This window comes from Electrona antarctica (assembly GCF_951216825.1).
Source record: "Electrona antarctica genome assembly, chromosome: 5".
Taxonomy (NCBI): domain Eukaryota; kingdom Metazoa; phylum Chordata; class Actinopteri; order Myctophiformes; family Myctophidae; genus Electrona; species Electrona antarctica.
Window position 1 is genome coordinate 36,265,474 of NC_136810.1, and position 22,446 is coordinate 36,287,919.

General features: G+C 38.8%; 1 long non-coding RNA gene across 1 annotated transcript in view; it reads right to left on the reverse strand.

Moving 5' to 3' along the window:
* Nucleotides 1-913: 913 nt before the first annotated feature.
* Nucleotides 914-22,446, reverse strand: part of LOC306923847 — a 128,191-nt gene continuing 106,658 nt past the window's right edge. Inside the window, exon 5 of the long non-coding RNA XR_013790111.1 lies at nt 914-1,157. This is a non-coding gene — a long non-coding RNA (uncharacterized lncRNA). The remainder of the gene's footprint in view (nt 1,158-22,446) is intronic.

Here is a 22,446-nt window from a genome sequence, read left to right on the forward strand (position 1 = left end):
CGGCGAAACCTTGTATTATGTCCAAAAAATGTTCAGAAAATGGAACAAAGAACCTGTGTTCAAATGGATCAATTGTCGTTATTAGTCACAAGCTATTTTTAATACTAAATATGATAAAAACCCACAGAGAGACGTTACCAATTTCAACCTGGATCCCCTTCTTTGGGCATGCGATTATTTTTCAAAAGACAACGTACAAAATAGGGCATTATGAAAAAAGAAAACATAAAAAGATGAAATATGGAGATGACGTGTTTTGTGTACTACTACAGTATTTGCGCCGCTGCTAACAGCCCATCCTCCACTCACTGAGTGTTGAAACTGTAATGTCTGAATCTGAGTCACAAATTGTGACAAAAGTTGCACTATTACTTCATTCTAAATCCATAAATCAATTTGGCTGAATCAAACGGTAGAGCTGAAAGTGGATTACTAGAAGCCATTTGTTGCAGAAGAGATTCATTCTGTTTTTGCATTTTGGATCCAGCTGCATATTATAAGGAGGAAATCAGAGAAGGTACTCCCAGCCAGTCGCGTCACGAAGATGCAGCTAAGGGCAGACCATTCACCAGCTGTTTAAAATCAAGGAAGTGACTCCTGCTTTTAGCTGCATTTTACATCTTCGTGACCCGACTGGGAGTACCCAGATAGGTTTATCTATCAGACATGGTCAACCAGGTCTATGAAAATAAGCCCAAAAGAAACAACTATATGACCACACACACACAGACTCACAAAGCAACAAGTGAGCTTGATCTGCTATATTTTCATAAATATCCAGAATAGAATTGACACATTTGTTATATGTTTGAGGAGGGGGGGGGGGGATCTGCGGACATTAATTTGGGGGTCGATATGAAGATCTTTGAAAGCCAGCATTTGACAAACAAGGCCAAAACCCTGCAACCTCCGACATTTACAGAAAGCCCAAAGTCGCTTATAATAGGCAGACATGACGTGGCTGGACATGGCAGCGGTGATCATGGAGATCTCATGAAACGGTCCTGTTATTAGACTAGTGCAGGTTGAGAGCAGCCGTGTAGTTCACAGCACTGACATTTACAGCAGTCCAGGGGTTGTGTGTGGTCAGTCCAGGGGTTGTGTGGTCAGTCCAGGGGTTGTGTGTGGTCACTGGACTGAAGACAAAATGTTCAACTCTGGGGTCACAGGTTAGGGCGAAATTTCATCCGCGGTGGCGGTCACATGGAAAAGACAAAAGGGAGGAGGCAGTCGAGGTGTTAAGTGTTGTTCTTAGAAATCTTCTCTGAATACTCTCAGAATCCATGGAATGCTTCCAAGAGAATGAAATGATATCTATCTATATCTATTATAATATCACCACACACACACACACACACACACACACACACACACACACACACACACACACACACACACACACACACACACACACACACACACACACACACACACACACACACACACACACACACACACACACACACACAAGCGTGCGTGTATGCACATTGGCACATTATCAAAGCTAAAATAAACTGACAACATGGACAATGGTTTGGAAATGAATTCTTCAATAATGAAGTCAAATCACTCCTAGCTCTATACCAACAGAGTCAAGAGATACTCCATGGTGCTCCTTTATATTTCCCCGTCCATTCCGTGGGGAAGGGATGAGCTTGGTTATGGATTAACAGTGTGATCAATAACAAGATAAGAGCCTGGCTCTCTAAGCTGAGGAAAATTAATTTGAAATGCAGTCAAACCCTTATCGACCCGGAGCCTGGGTTTGCTTGCAGGTAGCATGGTAATCCACCAATATTGTGATGTGCTGCTAATCTCTCATTTTAAATATGACCTCCATTCACAATGCTATATTATTAAGTATAAGAGCTGGCCTGCATATAGCCTTTACTGTATTAGTTCTTTGTTGGTACGTTTTGTCATCTATTCTTCACCGTAAAAGGAATAACTTTCATTTCAGAAAAACAATACAAGTGAAGTGACTTAAAGACGGGGTGCAATGGCTATTTGGAGCATTTTATTTTGTAGTTTCACTCTGAAACGGAAAGCTGTGTGTTTTTTAACCAATCAGAATGTCGCATCCCTTCAGGGTATGGGACGTAGCTCCGCTACATGCGTGCATTGAGTTTGTTTGTTTACATGTCACAGAGAGACGGGCAGCAAAGCTTGTGGCTTATTTCCTAAACATATTTTAGAGTGGTAATTACGTTTAAAACGAGTAATACACTGTCTGGATGTCATCCTGAATGAGATTAAAAACTGAGTAGTTCTGTAATCAAAACCAGCTGTGTTGGAGGAACGTGCAGCGATGGGAATCAACCAGGTGAATGAAATCAAGATTAATTTTTATTCATGCGAGACTCGACATGTCATCACGCATCACGTTTTCGTTCAAAGGAAGTCATTCAAATTTGATTTTAAGGACCTTTGATATAAAATACTTCCCATTGTTTTGGCATACAGTAGATTGTTAGGTATGCCCATATGATGACCATGGATATGCTCTAAAAGTGTGAAAAACGTATTTTTAATTTCCCTACGTCTTTAAAGAATCATACTTATATACATGTAGGTACTGCAATACCTCAATCATTGGCTTTGTTGTATAATGGCAAACTTCCTGACTAAACTTGCATCTCACTATTACCCCAGGTAGAGGTTGGAGGACTGAAGCATAAATATATCAATCGCCAGGGTCACATTTATACAGTTTCAGTTTGAGAATAGGTGTTTGGTGAATAGCCGTTCTCAGGCAAAAAAAACGTTAATAAAGAACACGTCAAAACAACACAGCAAAAATTATGTAATAAACATTTCCAAAGATTACTTTGAACATTACTTAATGTCTGAAAAAGAAACATGTTATTTGAACATGCAAGCAATATCAAAAGGTAGCATTGACTGGACAGAGAGAAAGATTTAACATTTAAACTTAATTCAGATTAAAGTCATGAAGATGCAAGCCAAAAAGACTTCTCGTCACAATCTTTTTCTGTTGACTTGATGGCATTTGGTTCCACTGGTAGTGGATTCAAATCATCCATTGTAGTCATTTAACAGAAGGTCAGTGTTCTGCTGATGCAAGACCATGATCATGCTACAGTCTCAGAGCCTGCACTGCAAGGTCCTTAGTGTCAATTTAACTCTGAACACGTAAAAAAATAACTACACTTACACTTTCAGAGTTACATTGACAACCCAATTCTGCAATATCATGCACAACCCTAACCGCAGACAAAAAGCAAAGGCAAAGCTCTGTTATGCAAGCTTAAATAAGAAGGGAAACAAGCCAGGTTAATTGGTGATCAACAGAGCCTGTCTTTAATGAGACCCACGCTGCCCATGGCTAGGCCCAGTTCACCATATATGGGACTTTTCTCCTGCCTGCACTGCCTCCTTTGATCTTGTTTGCATTTTCACTGCTGGGACCGTCATTGTTGGTTTAATTACTTCACCACCAAATGGCACAGATGAAAGATAGGTGTCCGTAATTAATAAAATTTCCATAAATTTGAATCACTAACCAGTCTCATTAGCTAGTGCCTTTTGTTTTGACTAAAGTCTCATATCTTTTTTTCTTTCTCTTTATTTTTTTCAACTCCAACTATACGCAGAATAATGTTACTCAGGGCAAGAAATCACTTGATACGCACCATATTTTCTGGTAATCAAATTTCACTGTAGGTAATTAAATACACCATGTACAGTAGGCCCATCGCCAGTGATTGGGGTCAACCTGAAGGGAAAATAGCCAATTTTTATATTAAGCCATTATAAAACAGTTAAGTCTTTTCAATTAGTCTGTTCAGAGAACCACTTTGTAGCACAGAGCATTTGGTTTTTACTAGTGTTCAAAGACATAATCAAATAGTTGAAGAAGTCTTCTTTGATGGCGTGTAATGAAGATCAGGACTGTGTATTTCTCTGCATTGTCCCTGGGCTGTGGAACAGTGCTGGTGTTCCCTGCTTTGGACTGTAGGCAGTTTGGCATTTCGTTGCCGTCAGGCAGAAAACTCTTATCTCCATATTTTCACTTTTTCACGTTTTTTTCGTAAATGAATGCCGTACTTTGTCACCCTACAGTGGCGCACAGAAGTAGCTACTGTAGATTTACAAACCCACAACACGTGGCAACATGACACGTTGTGTGCTAGCTTGCAGATCTGCTATTTTTGCTATATTTGAATTTGAATCCTGAAAAGTCACAGTTTAGGACATGTGAGGTTTCCACCCAACATTCAAACGATTTGAAAGGACAGGGACAATTACACAGAGGGCCATGTGGGAAGGTAACACCTGTTGTTTATCATCATGAGTGAAATGTATTTCCATCCAAATGAAATGCCATTTCACCTCCAACATACACATTTACATGCTCTTCGTATGTGGCTTGAAGAAAAACCTATTTTTTATCATCTTTCTGAATGATGATAAACTGCTTGTAAATTAATTCTCAGTTCAAGAAGTTGTTAAGCAGAACTTTTTAACAGAGCATATGAGTTATTTGGAGTTGATCAATTATATTATACGGTATATTCTCCAACATTACAACCCAAATGTTGATGGATGTTCGTGAAATATCACTCCAGTTTGAATTCAATCATTCATTGATTCATATTAATAATTCATCACAACACACAAGGAAAAAAAGTTACTATTTGAAATACTTATTATAGTGGGACAATTCCATCATCACTGTAATTTATTCTGTTTAGCTACAGTGTAGAAATGAGGCTATTCTCAATTATTGTAGACCAGGTCAGACAGAGAGGAACCAGTCTTTGTTGCTTTGTGACAGAGCTCTATAATCTTGTGGAGAACAGCCTATCATTACCAGGGAGTGTGGAAATAGACTGACATGGATGCTATGGGGAGCAATTGATTCCACACATCAATCAGTAGAGAAACCCAGCTTAATGATTGGAGAGAAGTGGCTTGTTTGTCCTCAACATCATGGTAAATGCTAACATGGAAACACTACAGTACCTGGAGCCAATGAAGGCCTGGTTACCCGTCATAAGAGATTCATTAGCTCGATTCTCTTTGCCCATCTCTTCCTTCACACATTTTCAAAGAGGATAACGTCTGCAAATGTGCATTGATGATTGCAAAAATAAAATGCCCTCAAGAGGGAATGTTGCTTTTCAACACATTCAAATCTGCCTGCCAGTGGCTAGCAGTGGAGACTTATTTCCTTCTCAAATTGATTGACAGCTATAGGGAACTCCATGATAGGGACTGACAGTGCGTGAAAGCTTGCAGGTATATTGCACACTCAAAGTAATACATATTATCATACTAAACAGTATACTAATAAACTTCGCTTCATTAAGGAAAAACTAATAGACTGTCTCTTCAACACATGGTGCAAATAAAATATATACGTGTAGGATATATATACAGTATATATATGATGTTTGGGAAGCACAAACATATGACACACACAATTGACAGGTGTGTTGCAATTGGTGTTGGGTAATTGATCACACCACCTATTTTGTGTGCTTCCTAAAGGGAATAAAGGGAAGTTTTGATATATTCAGTCCTGCACTCATTCCGGGCCCCTCGCCGGAGAGAATGTCGTCTGTTTGCAGCTCGTGGAAAAGTGGAGATATTTTACTAAATACACATTTTCTGCCAGAACTTTCAAATGAATATGAAACTAGTCCCCAAAACGACTCCAAGTCTTAGGAATTAATTATACAAGGTTAGTCTGCTAACCGTGCGCGGATAGGACCGATCTATTTCTGTGTATTTGGAATACATGAAATGTATTCTATAGGGCTATTAACTTGTAAACTATTAATCTAATATTCAAACATATACGAATTCACCAAGTAAAACCAACTTAATTTAGTTTATTTAAAATGTGTGCTCGTACTCCGGACAAGTGACTTTTGTGCCCGGACAAGTGAATGGGAAATGTACTTATCCGAAGGACAAGTGCCTCAAAAAGTTAATGTCAAGCCCTGTATATACACACACACACGCTACGGTATATATATGTATATGAGAGACTGCTATTTATGTCTTTTTTGGCCATTGACGAATATTGAATATAAATACAATAAAAGCCATTATGCAACAACCTTTTTCTTAGCATTCCCTTCCCCTCTTTACGACTTGGAAATCCATGGCTGTCTCTGCCCGTTAGGATTAAATGATAAAGTTGTGCAAAAGAGGCGGAAACCATCTTTCACCCTCAAATGGAAGGGCCGTACCTGATTAAGAAGGCCAGGGGAAAGACTTTGGCAGGCCAACGGCAGAGGTCAAGGACGGACCAAGCAGCCTCACTCCCCCACCACATCATCTTTGTATGACGGCTCCACTCTGGGGTTGGGGTTCACCCAGACTTTTCATGAACAGAGTGCTTAACGTCAAACACAAGATTAGAGCGGGGGTGTCACATCTTGGCAGGACCAAATGAAAATATCAACCGCCTAAGCCCCCCTCTGGAAAGCCAGGGGACAGGTATCTAATATTGGAGAGTAAGCCTAGTTAGCAAAGACGGCCCGGCCCGCTGCTTTCCACGTTCTCAGTGGTGGTCAAAAGGCCACACTGTCTTTGGAGCCACTTTATTGGTGAAATATATTACAGTTGAGGCCTGCAGAACTACCTTATTAATAAAGCAAGGGGAGAGATGCCCTCATGACATATCTCTGGAACTAAAGATATCTCCATATTACTGAATAAATTACAATCCTGGATTTTATTTCTTTTGCCATCTAAATGAAAGGTCACGAGATTCGCCAATATAAGAATTTGTTTGAACAAACATTTGCTCCTCAGTTCATTATCTGGGGATGCCCTTCAATCAAACTAGAATATTTTACTTTACATACAAATATTTCTGTGCCATTTTGACAAAGCAGCATTTTAGAACTAACCATTATGGAAAGAATGTTTAAAAGGCAGTAAAACAAAGTGCCACACATTTAATAAACAGTATTGGATAGTCAAGATGATCTATCTTTAAATAAATACTAACTGCATCAACTATGGTAAAAACACCACTTCCATTAAGCATCCAAAGACAATTACTGCTTCAATTAGATGAGCTGTCAAACTATTGTAACAGTTATTGTATAGAATGTCAACTGCATGTACTGTATACATCGAGCACATTTAAAGGAGTAGCCATTTTGTAGTACCAAAATGACTTGTTTCTTCCCCGTAGTGTAGCAACAGAAGCCGGTGCTTCAGCTCTTTAAGAGGCTTGGAAGCATAAAAGAGGCTTAGCTGCCCCTCTCGTTTCTTCACCCCGTAATCAGCTGGACTCAGGGAAACTAAAGTAGTAGAGAGACAGAGACAATGCATCATTTTATTTCAGATTTAGTTGGACTGCAGTGCTGACATGACTTTACATTGAAATCAGAAATACAGTGAATATATTTTGCATTATTATATCACTTAACGTTACTAGCAGGAGACTCAGAGGCTATCATATCATCATTCTAATGCAATACATTGGGAAGTAACAGAATTCTTATTTCACATCTGGAATAACACGTGGCAGAATTTGCAAATTCTGTTACACCCCAACTTGAAATAAATAAAACTGTGACAGAAGCAGACCTACAAGCTCACAACGTCTCACGATGTGACGCATGGTGAGCTTGTAGACCAGCTATTTACATTATTCAGCATAAAATGTGGCTCAATTGGTAAATGCAAAGAGTCTGACCACATAGTAACTTTGGTATTGTCTTGTGAAAGCTTCACCAAATTTACCAAATTAAAGTTAAAGACATAATAATACCACATTTACATCTTCCAATGTACAACAACTATTGACAGGAACCGTCCTCCAATGCTATACCGAAAAAAGAGCTGCTAATACGTACAAAATTGTAAGCATTTTACTGTGAAGCAAATAAAGTCTGCGTGAAGAAACACAACGTGACACTATCCACCCAAACGCTGCACCCTGCACATTTTTAGTGCAAGTAAACAAACGGCTTAATGCTATGTTTTCCATATGATCCTGGGCAATGTCTACTTTTTCTCCAACACATTACTATTTATGATGAGAAACTCTAGGAAGACATGAAGCTGATCTTGAAGGCTTTGCTCTAATCCCTCCCCTGGAAGTGGTCTTTACTGGAAGGCTAGTTGACGATGGGCTCGCCCAGCAGCACAATGTTGCATGGGATACAGCATTCAGCTTAAGCCAACTTATCAACTACATTCAAAGCACATCCATTGAGCTATGTGGGGAGACTTTTTGCAGATCTATTAAAAAATACTCTTATCTGTATTTAGCATATGTTGTGTATGTCAGTGCTGGCAGCTTTGGACGGATTTACACTCAAAACACCTCAAGCTATTCTTGAGCTGAAACTACTGATAACATTCTGAAACTTCCGTAGACAAGCAGGTTTTACAAATAGATAAATTCATTCTACATCCTGTTGTATCATCTTATTTCGTTTCCCCCCTCCCTGTCATTTTAGTGCACACAGTGAACAGTTTTTTTTATGCCATTTTGTATTTTGCCTGAAAAAATAAAATAAAATAAAATAAAATAATGTTTTTAGCCTGACACCTACATATCAATAAAACCTAAATCAAAAGTTAAGCAAAAACAGTTGATTTATACAGAGAATAAAACGTCAGGGTCCAAAATTTGCTATTCAATTGTGAGATGTAAACACCTGACAATGTTTATACAATATACAAGACATTGGTGTCAGATTGTCCTTTTGTAGAGATGTTTTATTTTTTCCCCCCTGCTACACATTTTTACTGTTAGGTTAATGGATATTTTTATGGACAACCTAATCTTGTGGAGGGGAAAAAAGTGATAAAATAAATAAACAAAACACCTGTCTAAACAAAGTAGTGGCAATATTGGTTAACCAAAAATGGTTTCAGATCACCACCGAATAATGTTGAAATGATCCATGAGAAAGCAAAGCCTATTTGTGCATTTCAGTGGGAAGTCCTCTACTCCACAGAGAGATGAAAACACTCTACGCAGTGTGCATTCTCTCCTCTTCTCTTTACTGTCTACGCAGCAGAAAAGCCCTATTTACACTCAAACGTAATTACTATTGATTTATGCTGGTCTACATTTGGTTTAGCGTAAATTAAGTTAAAACAACAACATCGTGTGACACATCGGACCAATATTCACATTTGAGAAGTTTCTAAATAAAACCGATATCACATATTTAAGGGAAGTCGTGTTGTTGAGTTGTTTACAAAATATTATATATTTATATATATTTATTATATTAGAAATTACCAAAGTGATTAACAATATACGATTGTTAACAAGTTATGTTCATTTTATTTCATTTTACAAAATCTTTATCACTCTACAAATAATTATTTTAGTCTATTTGTTGTTTCAATAAATCTTTACTTTTGCCAAGACCTTGATTTATTTGGCTGAAATATGATATTTAATTTGTACCATTGAAAATAACAGATTCCTTGGCCAACATTTGTGTAACTAATGGTATATGACAACATAGTGCTGTTGCCATTGAAGCAAGCGAGAGAGAAACAGTTATGCTGGATTCAATGCTGAGAAGTGAGAGGAGGTAAAAAAGAAAAACCCACACCAAACAAACAGAAGTATCCTCTCATACCTGTTGAGAACTCTTTCATCCTTAATGGGCTCATTAGCCACATTGTTAATTGAGTGCTATTCAGGGCAACATCAAGGCAAATAATAATTGTTTACTTACTTGCTGAACCAAAATGCAGCCAACAGGAGACCAATGCTGCTTTCTACAGTATATGTTTATAAGGAGGCTTGTGAATTCTAGCATGGCCATGTTGTGCAATTCAATAGGGGTATTTTATGTTCTCTAGACTCTAGTCTAGTCTAGAGTCTCTAGACCCAATCACTCCTCTGCTCACTGATGCCTGGCCGGGATTTTCAACAACTGCTATTCAGTTTTTGTCCAGAGAATATAACTGTCAATCTTTACTGTCTTTTACACTGCAATGCACATCATAATAATAATAATAATAATAATAATAATAATAATAATAATAATAATAATAATAATAATAATAATAATAATAATAATAATAATAAATAAATAAATACTGGACATTTATAGCATGTTTATAATAATGTTCATGTTTCAAATCCTTTATCAGGTAAGTTTCCTTCTCCCACATGGTACCATATTAGTGGGTAATGGGATTCGAAAATGGAAGCTAACTCATTGGAATTAAATTTATCAGCATGTGCTCAGAGGTAATAAGCTGTCAGTTATAAAATGAAGATTTGTATTTAGATATATGATAGGAAGAATAATGAATAGGCAAAATAAATGAAGCTGCTTTACAACTAAATTACTTATTTGGAGCCAACAGACCACGAAGAGAATCACGATGATGACAATGATTATTGCAGATAATATTTTCCCCTGTGGAGGTGAAGATGGCAAATATGAAATAATTATGTAACGCGGGCCCGCAAAGAGTTAACAGGAAGGGATATTTGCAGGGATGTTTTGAAAGGAGAAACCAAATCTTGAGACACAATCAAACTTTCTAATGAAGGAAATGTAATTAGTGTGATTGAGGAGGGGGTCCCTACACGCCACACTGATCAAAACCAATGAGGAGGGGGTCCCTACACGCCACACTGATCAAAACCAATCCCCTGTTTGCTGCCATCTCGGTGACTGTTGCATAAATACGTGTTTATTTACTGTAAAGTAATGCTGCTACAACGAACGCTCTAATTATTAACATCAAAACTGCCACTACAACCAACTCTAAATTCAGAGTTATTGTTGTGTCCTTGATTTGCGAACATTAAAAAAAAGGGTAAAATAATAAACATATTGAATAAAACTGAAGTAATGCATTTAGTGTTCACTTTCTTACTTTTTTTAGTTTCGAGATCAACGTGCAGTTTCAATGTACAGACTACAGAGTAAAATCCTCAGTGTTCCTTTATCCTTTTGTAACTCAGAAACTACAAAAGTAAAGGATGCATTCCACGTTAAATTAACGCTAATGATTTTACAGTGCAGTTGAAGTTTAATGTTTCAAAAATGGCATTATCCATTCTTGGGATGATCTGTGTTTTTACATGATTGGGACTATAGTAGAAGCCGTTCTCAGTAATAACCAAGCCCAGGGCTGAGGTAGCTGAATTTCAATTGATTTAATACTCACGGCATGATGAAAGTTTTCTATAAATGACACCACAGTCAACACATTTCAAAGGAAACAGCCAGTACTGTATGCCAGTGTACAACAACTGTGACAGAAACCAGAGAAGAGAATTAGATGAGAGGAAAGCGAATACAATTGAATGAAGCAGAGGAGAATTAAAGCACATACAAATGTAATGTAATATGACAGTAACTGTCTGGTTTATCATCATTTTCCTGTGGTATCCCTATAACTAATTTGTCACATTGTTATTTACAAAATGCAAATTTAAATGTGAATTTATGGCAATTGGGGATTATTATTATATATATATATATATATATATACTGTTAAATTGAAGTTATTTCACAGCATTAATTAAATAATGATATCTCCAAAACCAGAATTGTGGAGTGCATATTGACTCCGGATAATCATATTTATATTGTTGTTGGAAACTATGAAGTGTTCAAGACATTTTGCAGTTGGTAAAGCTTGATGTGAATGGATGCACTGTCCCTTGACATCAATAGAAGGCTACAGCTATGTTTTAATATATATCACACAATATCACACAAAGACATGTTCTTTCATCTGAGCGCCGTGTTGTAAACAAGGAAAGAAAAGTGTATTAAAAATGTTCCGTGTACACAGGGCTCATGTCTGACGGCTGTCAAATCATTAAAAAGGAGAGGTGCCGTTATCAATTGCTTGGGATCAGCAATAGTGGTGGCACATCACAGAGATGAGGTATATCTTCCATGGGGCCACTCTCAGGGCCTTTTGTGAATTATAGAGTAAGATAAAATCAGCTTCATATTTCTCCACAAAATCGCCTGATGAAAGCAGCCTGAGAGAGAATTACATGGCCAGAGTTTTGTCACTAGCCCCCATAGGCTTTATAGGCTGGGAATTGAAAAGGTAATGAGAAAAGCCATGCTGCAGGTAGCCTGTGTTTAATAAGTCATCACGCCACTATCTATTGTTACACGCAGAGACCGCGCCAAGATTGTATTTGCACCACACTTAATACTGTGCTACCGGGCATTTCAGTGGATACTGTATATTATATCCAGTGCATTTGGGCAAACTAGCGCCTTATACCATTACACAGAATGCTGTGATAACGGTGAACAAAGAACAGTCTTAAAAAATGAGATTGTTTTCCCGCCGCCTCTCCTCTTGAAGAATATGTGATTGCAATTAAGATAGAAAGGCTTGGTTAAAAAAAAAAAAAAAGCCAATAGCAAGACATTGTAATTATGTGCAGAACTTTGAACTAAAATTCTCTCCCCCTGCACAATACACACTCACACTCACAGACGTACACACAGAGCATTCTAGCAGCACCCGGCAGCAGCATAAAGAGCGACGTCAACGGTCCTGTCCTCTGGATACTAAGGATACTACTTGGCAGGCACTTTTCTATTTTTTTCCTCCTCCTCGTTTCTATTTTTTCCCTGCTTTTTAAACAAGTTGGTCCCATAACTCATCAAACACATTCCTGCCATCCCAGTGATCTCTTTACTTGGAGCTCTTTTTTTCTTTCTCCGAGTAAACTTGGCACATAAAGACAAACTGAAGGAAAATGGATTTAAATGCGAGCCGATGATGAATGGTTAAAGTGAATTCTCTGGGCACGAATTAAAGCTTTGTACAGACACTTGAGACGTATGTTTGATGGAAGCGGTTAAAAGAAAGGAGGAGAAATAAAAGAGAGGGAAAAGGTCTACCTTAGTTTATGTACTGTGTGACACATGTAGCATGCCATATTTTCCAATTTGACAGCAGAATTCACACTAATTCTTTTCTTTTTGCCTTTAGGCATGAAAGGAATACCACATTTCAAACCCAGCCTGAAAAGTGTATTTGGTGTATAGAGTTGTAGACTTGCATCCTCTTACATGTGCAGCCTTGTTATAACAGACAGCCTTGTCACATTCTCTGATCAACCATTCTCTCTCAGAGGGATTTTTTCTTTTTTTTTTTTGAGCGCATGGAGTTTTTAACATGGAAATTGGCTTTGAACCCCATCTGCACAGGTCGCCACATCTTTGGGCAAAGCACTGCTACTGCTGACAGGGAAAATGAACCATCAATTCCTTATAATGTGGCCTGATTATTATCCTACTTACCCCCCGCAAATTCAAACTCGCTGAATTTCAGCACCCTATGAAATCATTCAAACTCAGTGAGTGACAGCCAACGTGTCAATTCTTTCAAATGAAAAGTCGGAACTATGACAGACATGTCAATCTCAAAGTACAACAAACATTGGGAACGAAGCCGATGTTGGAACAATGGCTAACTAACAACTAACACAGTTAAATAAGTCACACAAAGTACCATATATTATAAAACCATCAACTCAATGAAGCAATGTATATACAATCTCTAACAAGAAAATGTAGTCACATGAACTGGCAAACTGCCAGTGAGTAACAAAGACAGATAACAGATTATGATGGATCCCAAGCTTAGACTATGATAGGAGTATAACATAGTAGATGACACTATAAAATAAGACAAATAAATGGGTCCTACCTGTGAAGACCTGTTGTTTTCACCCAAGTATCAGACCAGAATTAGTGACTAAATAAATGAGTATAAAAATAAACTGGACTAGTAATTGCACATGTCAATGGGACTCTGACCGTGATATATTATTACAAATCAGAGCAAGAGTTTGAATGTATGAAGTGCGTTCAGCAACTTTGGGAAGGGATCTGTCAACGTCCCAACTGGGATGTCTTTATTTGGCACCATTTGGTTTTGTTAGGGGTTCCTTGAGCCTGTCCAGCCTGCTGGTGTCCCTTTCACCCTTGAAAGCAGCTGGGCCCTGACCCCGTGCAGCACTGGCCCTCAAAGCAGGGCTCCTTTCTGTCCGCCGGGGGAACCCAACCCTGTCCCCTCCCACCCGCAACATCCCATTCAGCAGCTAGAGATAACTTTATTCATCTTGTGCATCTTTGTATCCAGTTGAATACAGGAGCTACGCAAGACACTCAAGTGCATTGAACGCGCGTACGTGTGCGTTTGGATGCGGAAGGAGGGGAGCTGTTATGTCTAAATTTGGTCATTTAGATGGAAAACCCATGCATGCGTTTATTCCTGAGACACAATCTTTGGTCTCTTCACTCACGTATGATATATAAAGTGAACTTGAAATGTACTTAATATTATCTCAACTGAACATTGCTGTTACGCCGTCTACTCTTCATGTTTAGGACAGCATGCATCACATCATGAGCTTGATGACACATTCTGAGCTTGTGTATTGAAATAATTTGAACATTCTTTAAGATAATAATAATAGAATGATAAATAAAGAACCCATAACGTCGCCCAGGGACACCAGGGTGAGGGTGGTTAAGCAGTGTTCTGGCCATCTCAGCAGTGTCTCTATCATCTCTGATCTACTATCTCTATGTTTGATTTTTACTGCTGGGCAGCTGGCAGGGACAGTGGAGCTTATTTTCACCTGCCTACACCCCGAAAAAGCAGCAAGACCACCCTGCTCTTCTCTCATCATTCATATTCAAGCCAGGGCCTCTTGACAAGTCTGCTGATCTCACTCAATGTTTTGTGATTTGGACAATACGTTTTCACTCTGTGGAGAAAAAACGCTGAGGCCATCACACTTCTGGAGGCCAGTCTTGTGAGACTGAACTCAGGCAGAAGCTGTGGATTATTCCTCTTCTGTGAGGTGCCAGAGGATTCCCTCTGAACACAGTCACATTTAATGATGAGCTCAATATGTAAAACATTCTGTGTTTCTTCCTGGATACTTGGATAGTGCTATCCATTATGCTCTCGTAATTATGATTTTAAGAAGAAAACATGGGTTGCCAACTTGCCGCTATCTAAGATGATCTTTCGTGGTTTACTAGTCACATTTCACTATTATGTTTCTTCTTCTATGTTTCTACTCCTTACTCACAATGACTGGCAGTCTAATTTTAGGCTGCCTGTTTAATTAAATTACAGTTGTACAAATCCCACTTGGATTGGTTCTAGTACAAACTGCCTAAAAAGTACCTCAGATAATATAACTTGGTAGTGATTGATGAAAAGCACAATACGTGGTCATATTGTGCTTTTATCTGCCATTCTTCAGGCCACAGATTGTATTGCAGTATGAATTTTAGGGCATGGCATGTTTTATTTATTAAATAACTGTGGGAATTGCACACATTACTTAAAAGTATCTATCATCAACATATTTCCAGTTAGTTTTAGGATAGAATACGTGTACTTCATCTACATCTTCCAAAAAGACAAATTATATTATGTCGTAAAAAATGAGAATATTTGTGATGTAACCATTGGTAACATCCATTTGGGGGTTTAAGATATCTAAAAAGGGAGAGCTTTATACATTAGCACTGTAGTTGCAAAACACTGTTGATATTCAAATGATTATTGTGCAAAATCTGGGATAAGCTTCTGTGTGAGAGCTCTTCTAAGTGCCTACAACTATTGCTAATTCCCCTCACCATTGTGGGCCGAACAAAGGCCTTAATCCCATTTCACTTTTGCAGAAAGCTGGGGCTATTTTCCCTCTCATAAACCAACAACACTCCCCCTAGCCAGAGCTGAGAGGGTCTGAGAAAGGGGCCAGTGTGTGGATACTTCAAGGCCTTTTTTGTCCAACTTGGCTAGTACTCTGCATAAACTTTTAAGTGGTCCCAGTAGGCCTCAAACACCTTTTGGCAGAAAAATAAGCTACCACAAACTGTAAAAAGGAAACCAAACACTCTCTTAACCTAGACAATCCAAAAGAAAATATATGACGTATTTTATAACTCAGATCAGGTCTGGCCAGCAAAGAGTTAACATGTTTTTCTTTTCTCCCCGCACCCCCCCCCCCCCCCCCCCCTCCACACACACACCTAGTAAAGGAACTTTCATTCTTCTGAAAAGCGGCTCTCTTTCTCTGGACTACAAATCCTTTAATACATTATTTATAACTTGGTAGTCCACTATCAAAGCAGCTGAAGTAGTACAGGACTCGCTTCATGTACTTTGTAGTTTGGCTTTAGCTTGCCGTTGAAAATAATACCACTCTTATTCTGACATAATATTTTCCTTTGTCATTCAATCCACTTAATGTCTACCTTTCAAATGTGTAGTTTAATTAAAGTAAGTAAGGGATTCACACATACATCTCGTGACATTATAATTATACTGTAGAATTACATTGCAAGTGAACGTGGAAATTACTTTTGATCTTATTAATCAAAAACTTGAGGTAGGTATAATAATTTCATTCCAGTACATCCCCAAGCATTACTTTGTGATTGCTCTGATTTTCTCGTTTTAGAAACAGCCTTTAGGATAAATAATTATTGTACAAAAAGGAAAAAAAAGAAGCTGGTCCTCAATAGTTGACTTTTGAAGAAAATTCTGTCTCAATTTTGGGCGTGAAAATAGAGGCAGAGGATATGTTAAATAGGTGGTCTCTTGTGTACATACAGAATGGGTAAAGCTCCCTGGTTGAATACAGAGCAATGCCACGCTGTGACAAGCCCATCTTTTAATAAGTACGTGATGGCTTTATTCACTTGCTGTGTCATGTGGTGCATGTGAACACAGAGCAGCATGTGGCCTGTATTGGCTCATGTTATAGGTATGTGGTAAGATGGTCTACTTGTGCTTAAAAGCAGGGGCAGAACTTAAAAGGAAGGGCATATTGCTCAGTAAATATAAATCAGCTAGGACATTTACGACAGCCAGACATGCTGTCATCCTCTAATCTTAATCAATTAGACGCCCATGAAGTGTAAACTGCAAATTGTGTGGATGTAAACAATACAGTGTAAAGAAATCTGCAAATTGCATGCGGTGCAGACAGTCTGCAACCCCTTCCCCTAACATGCTGGGTTGGCTCTCCCAAAAGCATCTAATCACCTGAATCATATTCAACTCATTGACTTATACAGTACAATGGGAAAAATTGTATCTGCACTAAACCTTAGATTAATATCCAATTGGGAAACATTAAGGCAGGCTGACACAGTATTGTACTGCTTTCTTAACTCAAAGTTGGAAACAAATTGCTTAGTAACAAGGTTCAAGGGAAAGTTGTTACATCTTGTGTACAGGTACATCAATGTGTTTTGGGTTGCCTTCCTTCAGACAATGCAGCAGCACAGACAAGAACAGTAGAATAGTAATAAAAAAAGAAAACCCATACAAATATTAAAGAAAGGGAGTGCAAAAAAAGAGCAAGGAGAAAAAGAAAAATAAGATTCAAAAGCATAATCAAATCAAATGTACTTGTGCATATAGTCTTGTCATATTGTATACTAGTATATAGCATCGTCAAATCAAATGTACATGTGCAAATAGTTCTTGGTATATTGTATATACCAGCAGCATTTTTCTTTCCTATTTTTTTCCCCAGTGGCTGCTACCTAACTTAGTGCAAACAATGGAATCTACTGTAATGTGTTATGATACCAAGATTTGTTTAAGTTTCTAAAGTTGACAGACAGATATGGAAATGGCAAATTCCAATCCTATCTTACATTTTGCACATCAATTAAAAACAAATCTTATTTCAAATTATACCACCTCTTACATGCATGCTGGGCCACCTACTGTATTTTTACATGCACAGTACACTATAACCTGATGGCCGTGAACAACTTGATTACGGTAATTGCTTAATTAAAAAGTTTACCGGTAAATGGTTTGCCATAACCCGATTTCACCAATAACCCACATTTACATGATTTATATGACAATTTGGTTCATGTCTAGAAGGATATGGTATCTAAGGCGACGTTTACACGGCAACAGTCTCTATAGAAAACAGCTAAATAAAATGTAAGTGCCTTCCATTAGGCGGCAACGGCATTATCGGGTGTTGAAAGCGTGGCAAAGTGAAACCCTGTTCCAGAGTGAAACCCTGTTCCAGAGTGAAACCCCGTTCCAGAGTGAAAATCTTTGAAAAGGCTGGCATCTCCATGTAAACGGGCAAAACGTCAAAATCGCAAAATGTGTGACGTCATGGCTCACTTCGCGTATGTTTATTTCATTTGTGCAGGGCCGTAGGTGAAATTTGAGTTCCTAAGATGAGCAAGGGAGGTTCTGGGCTGGCTCTATCCAGCACGGGCACACACAGCCCAGTCGCCTCCTTGTTCGCAACAACAAATCTTCTGTATTGGCTGCTGGGCTCCTCTCCCTTATCCAGCTGCCGAATGAGTTTCCTAACCTCCCTCTGTATACCTGGTTTGAAGGCCAGGATCAGTTGTGAATGACTTCCAGTCGTGCCAGATCCTGGGGCTTGATTTGGGGACCCTGAGGCTCATGGAGACCACGCGGTGATCAGAGCCTTCAGAGTTGAACATTTTATAGGTTCAGCATTCAGGATGAAGTTCCTCCACTTTTGTCTCAAAAGTCCATCTCATTGGATTGTGATGACTCGTGACTCGAGTAGACTAGTTGGGGAAGAGTCCCGAGTCCCTTGGTCTGAGAAAAGACATGGTCAAATTATTGACGAGACCGAAACGAGACCGAGTAAATGGAAATGTGGACCCGAGACTGAGTCCGGGCTCGAGTACTACAACGCAAGTATCCAAGTACTACATGTAGTCTCTCAAAACAGTTTACTGTACAGGTTTACGTCTTGTTTTTGTAAGGAAAACATTAGTTGTTGAGCTTTTTCTACCTCAGCTTGGCAATGAATCAATGATAGTGTATATAGATTTGCCTGTTCCACTGCTTTGGCTAAGCTCGACACCCTACATTGTTCAGCTTTATGATACATCTTTCAGACCAAGAACAGGACGCATCACTGTATTTTGTACAACTTAGTTGCCTGCTTGCTTTGCAGAGAACACAGGTACGTTTTACACTTCAACCCAGTAAGACCCGAGACCAATTCTACAAATGCCTTCAAAATCAGTAGTTCTCACACTTTCAAGATTTTTCTAAAATGTTCAGAAATAGCAGATATAGAAGCTTGCAGCACGGCATGTATTTCTGCTATTTTTAGGTAGTCACAACTTGTGATCTCCGTTGTGGTTGCACTGTTGTCAGAACTGAGAAGATTTGAGGTGTTTACGTGGCTGTAACAGTAATCAGAGTACTGCCAAGTGTCACGCTACAAGCTTGTAGATCTGCTATTTTTGAAAAGGCGTCATAACTTTGCTTCTGGGGGGTCCTTGGAACAAAATATTTTCAGATGGGGGGTCGGTGGCCAACTACATATAATTTCTGGGGGTCCTTGATGTGAAAACCACTGATATAGTTTGAAAGGAAAATGCACGTGGTCTCCGAGGCCACTGATATAAAAACATGAGGTTTTTCAGAAAACAGTCATGATTTAGAAGTAATTTTGTAGAATATGGTCTCGGTCTAAATGGGTTAATCATACAGTACTGCATTGAATACTTGAATGAGGACAGTGTAGAGGTGTGCATTGTTGAGCCATGATGCTCATTGTCACCTAATCTTAGTGTCCTTGACCGTTGACCGTCACATTGCACCAAATGTCAGATACTGAATTACAGATGTAATATTATGAAGCTGTATGGCCTTCTGAATTGATGATGACAGTGCATTGAGTCAATTTGGACAGAGTGACGTGTATCCAAACAGACAGCTTCATTACAGTAGGTTTTGCAATTGCTTTGTAGTAGTCTGACTAGTGTAGCCTTAGCCTACTATGGAACCAAAGGACCCTTTTATAACAACAAACTCTGAGACTGTACAAATGGACTGTTATGGGTCCATTTGGTTGTACCCCGTGCCGACCTCCGCGGGGACCCCTTAACCCCTCTGCGATGCGTGTCGTCATGCTGTTCATGTTCAAGCTCTCTCTCTCTCACTCTGATACAAATGTCTCTCTCTCTCTCTCTCTCTCTGATACAAATGTACCATCCATATACTGTAGACAAGAGAATGTGAGGCTGTCACACACATAGCCAGGCATCTAAAGTATGTGAGAATATTATGTTGATATTTATTTGGGGACGTTGAAAAAATTTGTTAACTATGTGTTAGCTTTAGCACAAGAATAGCCTGCTTGTTGTTGCCTGTTTTTGGACCACATAACCTGGGAATTAGATTTGCTTTTTTGTGGTAGTGAAATACCATTAACAAAAAAATAATAATAATAATTGATTGAGAGTTTCCAACCTTTCCCACCTGAAACACATTTTGGGTTTAGTAAGTAATCTCAGTTGTTACCAGGAAAACGAAAAACGGTTTTTGTTTTGAATGCCAAGAGGCAGGATAATATTAATGGATCTGCCTTTTAAACTTTGGCAAGTGGCCATGAAATAAGCAAAATGCTGTCTTTGAGCTGTGCCAGACAGTTTGAACACATTCTTCTAAGAAGCATCAAGATACAGAAGATAGATACCCAACAGAATGTGATCATCCATTCAAACTATTTTTGAAAACCTAATTGGTTTTCATCCCTTGCTACTTGCTAATGCAATTTTCACCTTGTTGTTGTACTTACATACGGCATTTCATATTCTGAACATGGATTTTGTTTAAAAGTGTTAATCACATATATCTATCACCGTGTTCTAAGTAATATTTGTCTTTTTGGGGAGGTATGAGGTTCAGAATTGTGCAAAACTTTTGAAGTTCCTTCTTGTAGGCTGGTGCGTGCTGCTACAAAAGCAAAAAAAAAAAAAAAATAGAACATGAGGCCTGCTCAGAAGCAGAAATTAGCAGATATACCGATGGGCTCGGACTAATGAGCGGTCGGACCAGTGTCGCTGATCTACAAGCTTCACATCGCGTCGCAATGCGACACATTGTGAAGCTCATAGATTTGGTATTTTATAAGAATACTGAAGGTTGAAAAATGTGGAACATTTTTTAAACCGGAATCTTACGAACAGGCCCTCCCATATGTACTTTTAGTGTCCCAGAATAGGATATGATTTTTTTTTAGACTAGCATTACAAACAGTAATTTGTCTTCACTGGAAGCAGATTGTGTGCACCAATCTGCTCATATGCATACTGTAAGCTACTACAACTTCACTGGCTTAAAATCTTTACTCATGCAGTGCTATCACGCCTGGTTCTGCCCACCTTGTCATCTCTCTGGCTTTACTGTAATTATCACATAAATATGTTTTTAGGAAAGTGCCAGGCAGTGGACAGTTGTTTGGGAGTGTTGTCGTTGACATTGCTTCACCTTCAGGATAAGCTACCTTGCTGCACACAAGCTGGTAAGGATGTAATTAACTAAATTCCTGCAAGAGGTGGGTTACATTCTGCATTGTTTGGTACTGACCTGAACCTCAGAGTTTCAGAGAGGTGGGTTACATTTTGCATTGTTTGGTACTGACCTGAACCTCAGAGTTTCAGAGAGGTGGGTTACATTTTGCATTGTTTGGTACTGACCTGAACCTCAGAGTTTCAGAGAGGTGGGTTACATTTTGCATTGTTTGGTACTGACCTGAACCTCAGAGTTTCAGGCTGAAACAGTGTTCTTCAAAACCAGGATATTATTGAAAAGCTTAATTTACTAATTGCCCGTCATCATATCAGAAAATTACAATATCATGTTGCCGAAGTTTCAAATCATTTGATTTTGAGGCAAATCTGTCAAAACTAAACAATAATGCAACAAAAAGTAAGCAATTATGTAAAAGACATTTCTATTTTTAGTCCCAAATGTTAGTCTGATCCTCCATGACTCTCCTTTGCAAGCTGTAGATCAATGAAACATTGGCCGTTATTATGACAGGAACAATACAGACCTATAATGGTGTTGTAATACTGTATATAACAGGACGTGTCTGTATTGTGACTGTGATCTGTAGAGTACTTTATCCATCTTGCAATGGGTCTGGTCTACAAGATTCACTACACCACCAAGATACCCATGTACCTGTCTAAATACTTCCTTAACACAATCAGCGCCGGGATTTCTTTCAAAATAGATGTTTTTTTTCCGGTTTGATCAATGAAAAAGCGCTAGGACGTGTACACACATCATCGCAATCAGTCGGTTGGATTAGTTATGACGTTTCCACATGTTGTGAATGTGTTAATGTCAACGAAGTCCACACTCACAACACCAGAGGGAGTTCAACAAACAATGTGCAACCCAGATTCGGCTCAAACAAGGGATTGAATTAATTTCGCTCCAATGCTACTAAAATGTGAAGGCCCTATACCAGGGGTGCCCACACATTTATGACGTGAGATCTACTTTCAAAATGACCAGCTCAACAAGATCTACCCACTGAAAAAATAAGTGTACCATTGCTGAAAATAGTATATAATTTACCTGGGGGGGGGGGGGGGTGGGGGGGGGGGTGGTGTCTTTGGAATAGGGAGA